This window comes from Mesocricetus auratus, unplaced genomic scaffold, assembly GCF_017639785.1.
Source record: "Mesocricetus auratus isolate SY011 unplaced genomic scaffold, BCM_Maur_2.0 Super-Scaffold_100011, whole genome shotgun sequence".
Taxonomy (NCBI): domain Eukaryota; kingdom Metazoa; phylum Chordata; class Mammalia; order Rodentia; family Cricetidae; genus Mesocricetus; species Mesocricetus auratus.
This window is the reverse complement of record NW_024429195.1, coordinates 8,133,771-8,149,575: the sequence shown is the minus strand read 5'-3', so window position 1 is coordinate 8,149,575 and position 15,805 is coordinate 8,133,771. Positions and strand designations below refer to the sequence as shown.

At 45.5% G+C, this 15,805-nt stretch overlaps 1 protein-coding gene across 2 annotated transcripts in view; it reads right to left on the bottom strand.

The window, feature by feature from the left end:
- Wwtr1 (WW domain containing transcription regulator 1) overlaps positions 1-15,805 on the bottom strand; it is a 124,354-nt gene that overhangs the window by 62,773 nt on the left and 45,776 nt on the right. The window lies entirely within an intron of this gene.

Genomic DNA, 15,805 nt, shown 5'->3' with positions numbered 1-15,805 from the left:
TCACCATTAACCCCATGTTGATTATACTCTCACTACACACAACAGTTTCAATTTGTCTTATGACTAACTACCAGATTCCTTCTCATCCCACCATGAGGCAAACCCAGCCTTCACAGCCCTTATACAATTTCCACTGACTTGACGGGATTTCTGAGCAAGGATACAGACTATGGTATCTGTAAAGGAAATGGTATTTTCTATATAGGATACATCTGGGCTTTTTCTTTCCATGAACCTTTGGTTTTATGGAACAGGATGTCTTAAACACTGGAACCTCTTCCTTGGTCTCCTGGGGACTGGGATGATAACAACCACCCCCAGGCTTGAGACCGAAGGAGACTTTGTAAAACTCTCAACTTCTGAGCAGTCCCAAGCACGAACTGAGAGGACAGAATGCCCGACATACAGCAGGGATTAAAAACTAAAATAATAAATAAGGCAACGAATGTATGAACTAGTGAATGAATGAACAGATTTAATGAGTCTAGTCCAACAAAGCATTTTACTCTCAGCATCAACTGTATTACCAGATGTGGTGGCACAGGCCTATAATCTTCAGCAGCTGAGAGGCGGAGGCAGGAGGATCAGGAGTTCAAGGCTATCTTTAGATACATGAGAGCCTGTCTTCCAAAGGTCTTTTTTCCCAATGTATCAAAGAAATATTATTCATACTTGACACATCTTTTCTTAAAATAATACTCATAAAACTCATTCAGGAAGATTTTTATTTCTACTAAGGACATAAAAACTAGAGAATTAAACAATACCGTTTGGCCAGCCTAATCAAATGGGCTAGGTTCTTACTCAGTGTGAGTCTGTCTAAAAGCAGGAAGAGCAAGAGAGGCAGACAACCAACTTTCTTCTCCGCCACCATGACACTTGCCCACTGTGTGTGTGTGTGTGTGTGTGTGTGTGTGTGTGTGTGTGTGTGTCTGTGTGTCTGTGTCTGTCTGTCTGTCTCTGTCTCTGTCTCTCTCTCTCACACACACACACACACACACACACACATTCATACACAAGCACCGTGCACACAATATCACACACAGAAAGGAAAGAAAGAGAGGGATAATAATAAGGCTGATTCCATCTCAGGTAAAGATTTCAAGTCATCCCAAATGACTCTTTCTTAAGAGGTCCATGCTTGCCCATTCATACATATAATAAATATTAACCGATACAAACCATATGGGAATACATATAACACTCATCATAACATGTGACACCTATTGTGCAGTGGAAATCTATCATTATGCTGACATGAAATGAAGAAAAATATAAAATCTTGTCTAAGTGTGTCACCTTTGTTTGCTCCAATTATCTCTGGAACAATAAATTTTGTTAAGCCAAGACATTGAGCTTGAGCCTGGACAATTCCCAATAAAACTATGATCATTTTAACAAGAAAGAGAGGGAGGGAGGGAAGAAGGGAGGAAGGGAGGGAAGGCAGGCAAGTTGGGAATGAAAATGAAGAATAGTTAGGTCACTGTGTGACCATGGGGCAGTAAACTGATTCAAGAGTATCACTGAACCAATGGACTTAGACGCTTCTCGGGTAACCATAGCTGTCATACTTAGTCAGGTTGTCTGAGTCATAGATCAGAGAAACTTCAAGTGTGGTCTTGTATGAGATCTTAGAAAGGAATCCTGTCCCTGTAAAGGTTTCCTTCAAGTAGTTTAGAAGTCACCGGAAGGTACAGTTACCCCTAAAATTGATAGAACTTTTATGAATATAGAAGGCTTTCATTTTAAATTAACTTAGCCCCAACGATCTCTTAATGTATTTTAGTGTGATTTCCTGTACACTTACTAGTGTCCTATAAAACACATGTGTATAAGCATGCCTGTTAACCCCAGCACTCGAGTAAGTGGGAGGCTGGGCTGAGCTACATAGTAACACCTGTCTTCATGCCAGTGTTTAAGGATTAAATTCCAAAGTCCACTGCTTATGCTACATACCCCATGCATGACAATTCTAACCAGCAGCACTATCTGAGAACGCACAATAGTTCACAGATTATGTAATTATTTTCACCCCAGATGAACCAGAATTGGAAAACTTCAGGCCGTTCCTAGGCATACTGGTGCACACCTTTAATTTCAGTACTTGAGAGGCAAAGGCAGGCGGACCTCTGTGAGTGTGAGACCAATCTTGTCTACAGCGTGAATTCTAGACCATCGAAGGCTATCCAGTGAGGCCCTATCTCAAAAACAAAACAAAAACCGACCAACAATAACAAAAATAGACTCTGGGCAAATGAAAGCAGGATGCTATGAAGTTCTGGTTCTGAAGCAACCCAATACCAGCTCCCCCAAAGCAGAGCCAGAAGAGACTAGAAGAAGGAACAGACAGCAAGAACATGAGAGAATGACATCTGCATGTGTGTGTGTGTGTATGTGTATGTACAAATATATAAACATGCATGTATAAACATTTTTATAGTTTGAAACCAAACTTTTGTTTTTAAAAAGTGACCTGAGCCATTTGTATCCAGAAAACTTTTAATCTTCTTTACTTTAAAACCAAGAGCCTACATCTATTCTTAGAGTGCTTTCAAAACAAAACTTCCCTCAGTTTGAAGTCACAGCTGCTAAAAAACACTCTGGGTGGCTCTTCCTCCATCCCTCTGAGACAACTGGTGGGAACCAAGTAACAGGCCACCAACCCAGCTGTTCAATCTCATTTTCTATTTTAGCAAGTCACTTTCCACTAGTGTCACTAGGACATGCCACACTGAAAACCCACACCACGGATTCCCTACACCCTCTCCCCAGAAAACGCCACAGAGCAAAATCATCCGTCAGAGGCTGTTCCCAGGATACTCACAACCTAATACATGTGGAGCTTACCAGTGATCAATGCCAGCTTCACCAGACAAAAACCGGCAGGACACCACTGGGCCCCGCAGTTCAGCCCACTGAGAAGTCACCAAGGCCCCATAGCCGGCCCAGGACACTGAGACCACCAACTTCAGATTCCAAGTGCTGTGTTAGCTGCTGGCTTAGCGCCATGCAGGCTACAAGCTTTTCCACAGTAAATGTTCTGCACACAATGCCCTCTGGATCCGATGAGGACAGTTAACAGATAGTGCACACTCCTACCCTAGTTTCCTATTATTTAACTGCACTTTCATTGTAATTACCCCAAGCCAGGAGACTTCAGATTATTTGATGATTCTCTTTTGAGGCTTACTAGTTAAAACAATTTCTTTCTTACCACCCACTCTTGGGTGCTTGCTTGCTTGTTTAAGATAGGGTCTCAGCCCAGTGATGACGGTGTACCAGAAACCAGAGGCCTTGACCAATGACTCCTTGCAATGAACATTTGGTAGGACAAAAGACTGTACGGTGAGACACCTTGACTCCCAGTGCCACAGAGACGAATGAAGAGGTATTGAGGGGCAGGAAAGACGGAAGAGCAAAGAGATTTTGTTTGTTTGTTTGGCTGGTTAGTTGGTTTGGTTTGATTTTTTTTTTAATTTTCTTTGGGGGGTAGGATGCTGCAAGGGTAAGGGACAGATATGGAGGGATGGGGTTCATGATGTGAAATTTTCAAGGAGTCAATAAAGAGACTATATTGTTTAAAAAAAAATGACAGAGTCTAATGGCAATTGTCCTGTCTCGGCTTCCCAAATGCCAGGATTATGGTATGAGCCTCTAAGTCCAAGTGAACTTCCTCTTCGGGGGATTTAGTATTTTTCTTTTATGTGTATGCCTGTTTTGCCTGCACCTATGTGTGTGCACTGTAGGTATGCCTGGTGTCCATGGAGGCCAGGAGGGTGTGGAGTCCCTTGGAACTAGGGTTAAAGTGCTCTTGACCACTGAGCCATCTCTCCGGGCGCCTCCCTCAACCCACCCTCTTTTTACGTTAGCTTTCTAGAGAAGTTCTCTCCCTGAACTGTTTCAACCTTACCCTCAGGAATGAAAAGTCTAAGATAAGATGGCCCCCGCAACTGACTGCCTCCATTGTCAAAATAGGCAGACACTGGGAAACGCTCAACCCTTACACAAATGGAAACAAAATGTCCTTTGAGCTCTATGGATAGCTTAACCTTTAGTTTTATTGATGAGGTCCCAATTCTTGAGAACTGGAAAGAGAGGATGAATGAAACCATTATGCCAAGCTTTGCTGTGGAAATACTTTGTGTGATGCTATACGCAGTATACCATTTAAAAATGTCTTTGAAGGTGGGCTTTCACAATTCACAGCTGTCTTAGTCAGCGTCCTCTTTCCGTGAAGAGACACCATGACCACAGCAACTCTTATGAAGAACAGATTTAATTGGGGCTGGCTCACAGTCTCATAGGTTTAGTCCACTATTGCCATGGTGGGCACTATGGTGACACAGGCAGACTTGGTGCTGGAGAAGTAGCTGAGAGTCCTACATCAGGATCCATGGGCTGCAGGGAGACAAAGACACAGGGCCTGGCTTTGGCTTCTCCCGTGTCACGCTTCCTCCAACAAGGCCGCCTCTCCTAATTTTTCTCAAGTATTGCCACTCCCCGATCACCAAGCATTAAAAATATTGAGTCTACAAGGGCCAATTTTATTCAATCTACCACAATAGCTAAAGCATACATGACTTTCGATGGCTCCTCTACTTGGTGTTTTCTCTAAGAGAAATAAAAATAATGTTCAATATGCAAAGGAATTCATGGCTGTAATTGTCAGGGTCACTCTTGGGGCTGCAGGATCTGCTAGGGGGCAGGAATGAGCCTAAGGAATGGCCTATTTCTTGACCCAGGAGCCACTTAGGTGTGTTCAAATCGTGAAAATGCAGCAATAACATGATTTATGTATTTTCCTGTAAGACTTACACTTCATTTTTGCTGAAGCAGAAAGTGCCTTCCCCTGAAGTCATTTTACAAACAGCATTTGACTCTGGCCAGAGGACGGAGGATGAGTCTGTACATGGTGGACACACAGTCAGCATCATCTGCCCGGTACCCTCCCCGTGGCACAGGCGTCTGTACGTGGTGGACGCACAGTCAGCATCATCTGCCCGGTACCCTCCCCGTGGCACAGGCGTCTGTACGTGGTGGACGCACAGTCAGCATCATCTGCCCAGTACCCTCCCCGTGGCACAGGCGTCTGTACGTGGTGGACGCACAGTCAGCATCATCTGCCCGGTACCCTCCACGTGGCACAGGCGTCTGTACGTGGTGGACGCACGGTCAGCATCATCTGCCCGGTACCCTCCACGTGGCACAGGCGTCTGTACGTGGTGGACGCACGGTCAGCATCATCTGCCCGGTACCATCCACGTGGCACAGGCGTCTGTACGTGGTGGACGCACGGTCAGCATCATCTGCCCGGTACCATCCACGTGGCACAGGCGTCTGTACGTGGTGGACCCACGGTCAGCATCATCTGCCCGGTACCCTCCACGTGGCACAGGCGTCTGTACGTGGTGGACGCACAGTCAGCATCATCTGCCCGGTACCATCCACGTGGCACAGGCGTCTGTACGTGGTGGACGCACAGTCAGCATCATCTGCCCGGTACCCTCCACGTGGCACAGGCTGGCAGCTCTGCTGCTAGAAGAGGGGATGGGAAGACGGGTAACAGGCTGAGTTCGAACCCTGGGACCCACACAAAGGAGAGAATCAAGCATGCTGCGGTACATAGATGTACAAACACAGACTCCCCGTCAATCTATCAATCAGTCGATAAAAAATTTAAAGCAGAAAGGGTGTCTCGCTACTAATTTAGCAAAGGACGGGAGCGCACGCTGAATGGTGTCGGGAACTTAGTAAACACAGCAGACTAAGGAAAGAACACAGCTGCCTCCCGCGACACTGTAAAGAGGAGGCGCCCAGCACTGCAGGGGGGCCTGGCCCACTCCCGTGTGACCACCCAGCGTGCAAGGAATCCAAAGGCAGATCGTCCCAGGAGCCTCAACTTGACTTGGCTACCCACAGGTCATTCAAGTTGCAGCTCACACCTATCCGCTCACCCCTCTGTTGGCCCTTCCCGTCTCCCTCGCCTCTAGAGCCTCCAAGGCCTGCCCGCTCCTACAGACAGCCTCCAGACAGCCTCCAACGGCTTAGTTAAGGGGCCCGTCTTCAGGGGCTCCTTACAACCCTGTCAGCTTCCTCGACTCTCAAAGCCTCTTTCTTTGAACCTCCTTGAACTCCAGGTACCACTGAAACCTTCGGATGGAAGGGTGGGTGGATGGATGGATGGACAGACGGAGAGACGGAGAAACGGACAAAAGGTTTATGGACGGATGGACAATAGGTTTACTCTGTAATATGTGATCAGAGACTTAATATTATTAAGATTGGAATAAGACAATCTGTTCTATCACAGCCAAGGCTATTAATGAAAGCAGCAATATTAACCAAATTACTGCCAACAAACTGGTTCTACCTTGTGAACTTTTTGTTGTTCAACAAGTCTGGCCCAGCTGAAAGACACAAATGTGATTCTAACAGCTGGCTCACGACAATTGTCCAAATTAAGTCAGAGAAACCGTTTCTCTTTTTTCAAATGAGTTTCTTAAGCTGGCTTCAAACTCATGACGCTTATACATGTTTACCAATTTGGGATCCTACCTTGGCCTCTAGAACGCATGGGAGAGCAGGTGTGAGCCCTGACACCTAACTAGATGTCGTGGTTTCAATGAGCACGGCCCCATTGGATCATAGGCTTTAGTGCTAGCAAGAGGGGAGGGCCTGTTGGAGCAGGTGTGGCCTCGCTGGAAAAAATGGGCCGTAGAGGGTGGGCTTTGAGGTCTCAAATGCTCAAGCCAGACCCAGTGTCTCTCTCTTCCTGCCGCTTGCCAATCCAGACGTGGAACTCTGAGCTCCTTCTCCGGCGTGGTGTCTCCCTGCACACCGCCACACTTCCTACCTGGGCAACAATGAACTAAACCTGTGAACCTGCAAGCCAGCCCCAAGTAAATGTTTTCCTTTATAAGAGTTGTTACACAGTCATAGTGCTCCTCAGTAATGGAAACCCTAAGCAGGGTGCTGGGAAGCATCATTATGGTTTGTTTATTATTCTGATTTATTTTCTGTGGGCGAGCATTTGGCCTACAGGCATACATGCTCACCATGTGCGTGACTGATGCCCATAGAGGTCAGTAGAAGGCATTGGGGCTCCCGAAACTGGAGTCAGAGGGTTGGACTACATGAGTGGGCTAGAACTGCAGTCAGTTCTCCACACAGCAACGGTGCTTCTAACCACTAATGCATCTTCTAACCACTAATGCATCTTCTAACCACTAATGCATCTTCCAGCCCTGCGTTACTTTTAAGAGATACTTAACTATGCAGGGATAAAACACTTGTTGATTGCTTAAAAGTTCTTCCATAAGTAGGCTGAAGAGAAGGCACAGACACACAGAGACACGTAAGTACAACAAATCTTTTTTAGGAATACAAGAGGCCATGAATTTGAAAAACAGTGAAGGGGAGGGGGCAGCATGGGAAAGTCTGGAGTGAGGGCGGAGAGGGGCAAGGAAGAATGTTATTAATAAATTAAAATCTCAAAAAATAAGTAAAGAAAAACCCTTCCATCTAAGAATGTTCCTCATTTAATCTACCTTCTCGACTTTTTAGAACCACATTTAAAATCCTTAATTATTCCCAGATATGGCGGTACACAAATCCCAACACTCTAGGCCAACCTAGTCTACATAGTGAGTTCCAGGCCAGTTAGGCCGGCACAGTAAAACCCTGTAAATGAAAATAAATAAATGGTCCCTAATTTCTGCTTCTGGGTATGACAGCCGGTTTACTATAGAAAAGCCAAACTTTGTACCCTGAGCATTCACTGACCACACATAGACAAGGTTCTTGTTTACCAGGCATTTTTAAAAGATTGTATGAAACAAATATGATAGATGTTAACCAACCAAAATCCTAATCCAGCAAGCCATACAGCTTCCCGAAATTTTACTTAAAGTAGCACATTTTATGACATCTCTTCCCTTGTGAACAGTGAAAGCCTTCTCAAGTCTTCACTGGTCCCAAATTTTCAAGATCAGTTTCATCAGACTTCCTCTACAATGAATACTGACGTCCTGGTACAAAGTTCTCTGTAAGCTGGTTGGGTCTGGGAGAAACACCTTCCGCCATCAGAGCCCCACGCCCCGCCATTCCTGACAATAATTAAAAGAAGGGACCATAAGATCTACTCTGAAATCTGGAAACTCTTGGGACCTGCCAGTAAAACCAGAGGGCAGCTTCAGGAATTCATTTTTTATTCTGGATCATCCTCTGCTGGGGAATCAGTCCTGCTACTTCTAAGGCACATTGGGGTCACAGATTGACTTAAAAAAGAGTTCCCTGTGACTAACCTCAGGAAGAAAGATTTGGGGATGAAGAACATGGGACTGAGTACTGGGCTTCACACATGTGAGGGACACATACTACAGAGCCCCAGAGAAATGCAGATTTTAATACACAAGCCCCAGTTCTTCTAGTACTTGGGACTTGACTCCTAGCGTATGTTTTATGAGTTGTTTTGACAACAAAGGACAAAAGGCCATTAGAACATCTTCGACTCTGAAGCTACACTGCATGATAGGCAGTGATGAGGCCAGCCGGGTATCAGACTGCTGCCGGACAGACAGCTCTGCCGATTACTGCTATCCTAGACTCCACACCTAACCCAGTTTCATCTGTCCCTGTGGTAAGCACCAGGGAAAAGCAACTTGGGGACGGGGTTAATAAGACTCATTCACAAGTCTCAATTCATAAAACATTCCCCAATTGGTGACTCTTTGGGAAGGGTTAGGAGGGTGTCGCTTGGGTCAACTTAACGTTACGAAAGCACCCCACTGTCTCCAAGTGCCCTCTCTGCTGCTTCCTGTTTGTGGCCCGGCATGTGAGCACGCAGCTACTACTCTACGTCTACCTGCTACCACAATGACAGTGGTGACCTCCTATCCCTCTGAAACTATAAAACCCAAATAAACCCCATCTTTCATAAATTGCCTTGGCCATGATGTTTCATAGAAAAGTAACTAATACAGAAGCTGGTACTCGGAAGTGGGCTTCATCCTGTGACAGACCCAAGTGAACATGTGGTCTTTAGGGGAAAGATAGAAGACTTGGGGAATTTGGACTAGAAAAGCAGTTGGACACTACAAAGCTAACCATAATGGGTGTTGGAAGACAGGTTACGGAGCACTACGGGGACTGTGGAGGTCCAAACTCAAGAGGCTTCTCGGGAAAGCAAGGGCTTCACCAGCCGCTGAGCTAGAGGCATTCCTGTGATCTTAGGCCAAGAAAATGGCTGCCTTCTGCTCCTGTCCTAAGAATCTGCCAGAGGCTAAACTGAAAAGCAGTGAAGCCAATACTAACTGTGTCTGGTTGTTCTTAGCAATCATTATTATGCAGATCTAAGCAAAAGAGCAGGGAAACAAAAAGAACTATCAATCAGAGTTTGAAGAGAAAAGGACACTGAGAATGTAATGTTTTGTGAGAGCCTAAGTCACATTCTAAGTTTTAATTGCTATGCCGTAGAGATCTAGAAAACAAACAAACAAAAAAAGTCTCTGATCCGCAAGCCCCTTGCCCAAGGACAGATAGGTTCCTAAAATTTGGGAGGCTACTGTCTATGGGAGGTAATAAGACGCCTGTCTTCACTCCCCTAAACAAGTCTGTTTGACCCAACTGCACTTGATCTGATCACATGTGGGGGGAGGCTCACAGGCAGGAAATATGCCCTTGCCCCTAACTGAATGTAGGTTCATCAGGATGGATGCCTGCCCCTGACTGCATTTGACCTGTTGGGAAATGCAATGGAACTTGGGTTTTCCTTCTTCAGCCTCCGCAAACCGTGATTCCGATCATTTCCTGAGGAACCTGGGTATGGACCTGAGCAGAGCCCATCCACCTGGCCAGGTTTTAATTAAGGCTTGCTTCAAACGTGGCCTTAAACTGTGGCAGTGCTCTTTTTCCCATCTGGTGAGCTTAACAGTTGGAGCCAAAGATTGTGCTGAGTGGAGGATTTAAGAAGGAATAAAGGGAGGGGTACCCTCACGGCAAAGTCCCGCCCACCTAAGAGTCTAAATTGTGAGAGGAAAAGGCCTAAGGAATTTTCTACTCACTGAAGGAGGAGGGGGCCTCAGAGCTGATGCAAGTGTGATTCAAGGGGGCCAACCTTCATCACCAGGCAAACTTGGCAGTGCGGCCCAGTGGTTCTGGCTCTGGAGTCATAAATGATGCATGAGTGAAGAGATTTGTTTGGAATGTTCCTCCATAGCTAAGGAGGGAAGCCTGTGGCAGGGGAGTCCCTGCCTGGAGGGCCTTAGAGGCCACTGTGGGAAGCTGTGAAAGTGATTCTTGAATTGTGGTAGAGACCCCCCAAGATGTTGGAGGTACCAGAGCTGGGAGACATCTACCAGAGAGGGAAGACTACTGCAGACAGGGAGTAGAGCTGGGAGACATCTACCAGAGAGGGAAGACTACTGCAGACAGGGAGCAGAGCTGGGAGACATCTACCAGAGAGGGAAGACTACTGCAGACAGGGAGCAGAGCTGGGAGACATCTACCAGAGAGGGAAGACTACTGCAGACAGGGAGCAGAGCTGGGAGACATCTACCAGAGAGGGAAGACTACTGCAGACAGGGAGCAGAGCTGGGAGACATCTACCAGAGAGGGAAGACTACGGCAGACAGGGAGCAGAGCTACTCATGAGGGGTTTTGCAGTCATCGAAGTCGGAAGGAAGGAGACAGAAGCCACAGAGCTACATGATCCAGAGTTTGCTGGGTTCAGGGTTATTTCCTAATTGAACCGCCTTTCTTCCATTTTGGAATGCTAGTGTATATTCTGTGTCACTGTGTGCGGAAACTATTTAGTTTACTTTTTGAGTTTACAGGGGGAACTTGGACTTCAAAAGTGTTGAGACTGAAGACTACAGGTGCTTTTGAAGTTGGACTGAACACATTTTGCATGATGATATAACGCTACATGAGGGCAGAAGGTAGAATGTGGCGGCTTGAATGGTTTGCCCCCGTAAGTCTCCAGCATGTGCATACTTGGTCTCCCGTTTGGTGGCTGTTTGGGAAGCAGTAGGAGGTACGGCTTTGTGGGAGGATGTACGTCACTCGGGGTGGGGGGGGGGCTTAGGTTTCAAAAGCCTCTCACCTTCCCCAGTGCACTTCCGGCTTCCGGCTTGGGGACTGGGTGTGCATTATCAGCCTTGGGTCCCTACACGGACACACGCTTGCTTGCACACATCTTTTTCGATCAGCGCACCTTGTTCTTGCACAAAGTTTGCCATGATCACAAAGTTTGTTCCTAGTCTTAAAATGTCCACCTAAGCAACAAACCCAACTTCTTTGTTAATTTGGCCTCTGTTTTACTGTGTCACAGTTTTAAGTGACAAAGAGACCATTTCAACCCAAAGGAAAGGAAAGAACATGACGTGGGCATCAATATCATTTTCTCTGCATGCCAGACCCCAAATCATGCATTGGTTGCCCTGCCTTCTGGGATCTTACCCTATGAATAGTAGACAGGTGACTGCATCCTCAACGTAACAGAGGATGCCTTGAACACAAATAACTCTCTCTGTTCCGCTCTCCTTTTAGATTTGCCTATTGTCGCTGTTAATTATTTTGTTTTTTTTAGACAGAGGGTTTCCCTGTGTAGCCCTGGCAGTCTGGGAACTCACTCTGTAGGCAAAGCTGTAATCTGTTGCCTGAAGAGATCAGAACCTCCCTTCAAGAGAAAACTCCAAGGTCTTTAAAGCTAGCTATCCTAGTAAGAGGCTTCTTTAGACTAAGCAATGACGAGTGCCCAAAACAAGAAGAGAAACAAAACGGGACGTGGTCTCTCTGTGACAGAGTATAAACACCTGACGCGCATTCGAGTATAAACACCTGACGCGCATTCTACAAGGAAGCTGAGGGATAAGGAACTGTTTTGTTTCTGCCCATACAATGAAAAGGTCAACCACGTTTAAAATATTTCTTCCCACTGCGATCATGTGTCCTTTCTCATGCCCGCGACTTCAGTGGTCGAAGGTATCTTACCTTGCCCCTCTTTAATATCTGTCGTCTTAGTTAGGGCTTCTATTGCTTTGATGAAACACCGGGACCAAATCAAGTCGGGGAGGAAACAGTTTCTTTGGCTGGTACTTCCACATCCCAGTTTGTCATCAAAGGGAGTCAGGACAAGTCATCAAGCAGGGCAGGAAGCTGGAGGCAGGAGCTGCTCCCTGGCTTGCTCCTCATGGCTCGCTCAGCCTGCTTTCTTATAGAACCCAGGACCGCCAGCCCCAGAGACGGCCCTCCCACGTCAATCACCAATTAAGAAAACGCCTTACAGGCCTGCTTACAATCAGATCTTATGGAGTACCTCTCAATTGAGATTTCCTGCTCTCAGATGACTTTAGCCTGTGTCAACTTGACATAACTATCCAGCACAATTCCTATGCTATTTAAAATTCCTAAGTATCACAATTTACTTGACAAGCCCCTTACTCGTGCACATGTAAACAGCTCCTCTGACATTTGTTCCTTAGGCTAGCGTCCCAGGTGAAAAGGCACAAATATTTTCTATGCTAATTATGTTTTTCTTCATGCTGGGAATCCATTCCAGGATCCTGTACATGACAAGCTAGTATTCTGATGCTCATTTATAGCCGGTCGAATATTTGCTTATCTTTATAAGGTGAAAAAAATATAAACATATTACAAGTGCCCCATAGTAAGTATGGATTCTGCAAAGTATTCACTCATAAGAGAACCTGAACAATATTTGCACTAGATTATTGTGTCTTACTGTTCAATCTATTTTTAATCTTATTCACTGGGTTGATTTGAATAAAAATGGCCCTCAAAGCTCATATATTTGAATACTTAGTCACCGGGGAGTGGAAATGTTTGAAATGATTAGAAGGATTAGGATGTGTAGCCTTGTTGGAATGGGTGTGGCCTCGTTGTGGAAAGTGAGTCATTGGAGGTGGGCTTCGGGGTTTCAAAAGTACATATCAGACCCAAGCTCCCTCTCTACCCCCTCCCTCCCTCTCCCCTCTTTTCCTCCCTCCCTCTCTTCTCTCTGTCTCCCTCTCCCTCCCTCCCTTTAAAAGCTTAATCAAGCCCAGGCTCTCTCTCTCTCTGAGTCTCTCTGCCTTCTGATCAGGCTAGAGTTCTCAGATACTGTTACAGTGCCATGAGTGCTCCCATACCCCTGTCAAGATGATAATGGGCCAACCCTCTGAAATTGTAAGCAAGCCCCCAATTAAATGCTTTCTTAAGAGTTGTTCGTCACGGTGTCTCTTCACAGGAGTGGACCAGTGACTAAGACCCCCTGATGCTGACACCAAGATTAAGACACGACAGGAACCTTGTTTAGAAATTAACACTATGAAGAGTACTGCTGTTTTACTGTATAAAGTAGTAAGTGTTGTGAAATATTAGTTTTAAGATGTGTTGCTTTCATTTATGCTGTGGAATATTTGCTTAATGATGAAAAATGTATTTGTATTCTTTTATGTTGCATTTGTTTTAACTCTGTAAGCTGCATGGCCTTGCCTGTCTAAAACACCTAATTGGTCCAATAAAGAGCTGAACAGCCAATAGCTTGGCAGGAGAGACAGACAGGCAGGGCTGACATGCAGAGAGAATAAATAGGAGAAGTCTAAGCTTGACGAAAGAGGGAAGAGCAAGAAGAGGAGGAGGAGAGAAGGTTGCCAGGGGCCAGCCACACAATCGCCCAGCCAGCCATGGGGTAGGAAGGAAAGCAAGGTATATAGAATAAAGAGAGGTAAAAACCCGAGGCTAAACGTAGTTAAAGGGAAATGGAGTAATTTAAGTTAGAAAAGCTGACTAGAAACAAGGGAGGCTAAGGCCCGGCATTCCTAAGTGAAAATAAGACTCCCTGTATTTATTTGAGAGCTAGGTGGTGGGCCCCCAAAGAGTGGGGGGGGGGTCTACAAATAAGCTTTATTGTGGCATTTTCACACCTAATCTGTTTTGGCTGAGCCTCCTGTTCTCCCATCCCTCAGACCATCCTCCTACCTGTACCTTCCTGCCCTCTTTCCATTTTCTTCCCAAACACCTTCCTCAAAAAACTTTTTCTTGTCCATGTCTTGCTTCATGCATACCCACATTCCCACCCACACGTACCCACACACAACCATCAAGAGCTGGGATCTGCCTAAGAAAGAATGTGTGGGATTTGTCTTTCTGAGTCTGGGTGACCTCTCATAATGTAACCATTTCTCTATATTTTCCTACAAATTTCATTTTTCTTCCTACATAAATAAAATTCAGATACATAAATAAAAGTACACATAAAGAAAAACAAATAAAATCTCCTTGTGTAGCTAGGCCACATTTTCATTATACCCCATGGGCTTCCAGGCTGACTTTATTCCCTTGCTATTGTGACGACAAGAGCAACAGACATGCAAGTACAAGTATCCCTGAGGCGGGTCCCTTGGGTGCTTGCCCAGGAGTGGAGAGCCAAGTCGTACGGGCCTTCTATTTTTAAATTCTTCAGAACCGCCACACCGATCCCCATACTGGCTGTACCAGTTTGCACTCCCACTAACCACGAATAAAGCTTCCTCTTCACTTTCCTCAACAGTATTTGTTTTTCTTTTTTTTTCCCCCCCTTCATTTTTAATTAATTTTTTTTTAGATGTTTGCCATTCCAACCCGGTGAGGTGGAATCTCAAAGCAGTTTTGATTGTATTTCTCTCATGGATGATGAGGTTGAACACTTTTTAGTACTGCCATTTGTGTTTCTTCTGTTAAGTTCATCAGGCTATCTATTGATTGGTAGTTTGGGACTTGGGGTATAAGTTTTGAAGTTCTTTTTTATATTCTGCCTATTAGCCCCCTTTTGAGACATAACTAGTTACTTGTTTCCCAATCAGTGGTGCCGTGGGGAGGGAGGGGGATGCCATGGAGCCTTTGAGGAGGTACACAGCCTTGCTGAAAAGGTACAGCATTGGAGGCGCCTCACCCCAATTCCTGCCCACTCTCTCTGCTTCCTGTGTGTGAGTAAAACGTCATCAGCCAGCTCCCTGCTCCAACCACCTTCTGCCACATCTTCCCTGCCATCAGGGACTCTCCCTCCAGAACCATAAGCCAAATAAATGTTTTCTTCTGGCCAGTCTTAGTGGTTTACACACCTTTAATCCCAGCACTCAGCGAGGCAGAAACCGGAAGGTACAGGCCACCCATGGGTACACAGTGAGACTGTCTCAAAAAAGCAAACAAACAAAACAAAACCTTTTTTCTTCTGTAAGTAGCCTTTGGTCATGGTATCTTATTACAGCAACAAACAAGTAATTAGTATCTACCTTGCTGTGCTGAGCTTTTGAAGTCTACCTAATACGATGTGTCAATTCTTGGAGCTGCTTCCTAGGCTACTGGAGGCCCTTCAGAGACATCTTGCTTTGGCCTGCACCATGAAGCATTTTCTCGCCATTTTCAGTGCTTAAGGTTTTAAATTAAGGCCTTTGTTCTGTTTGAAACTAATCTGTTCAGGGTAACAAATCAACTTTCACTCTCTGCGGGTGTAGGTCCCGATTTCCCAAAGCTGGCTTTTGGAAAGGCTGTCCTTTCTTCTGCCTTTTTGGTGCCAAACATTAGGAGCCATGGCTATGTGGAATTTTTTTTCTAGGTCCTCTATTTTGTCTCTGTCAATATGACTGTGGTATAATTTGAGGTCAAGTATTTTCATGCTCCCAGTAATGCCCCCTGTGCTTAAATAGCTTTGGCTATCCATGGTCTTCTGTTCCATATTAATTTTAGGGTTGGCTTTTTTTTTCTTTTTCTCTGAAGACAGTCAGTCACTGGAATCTTGATGAGAATTGCACTAGCTCTGTAGATT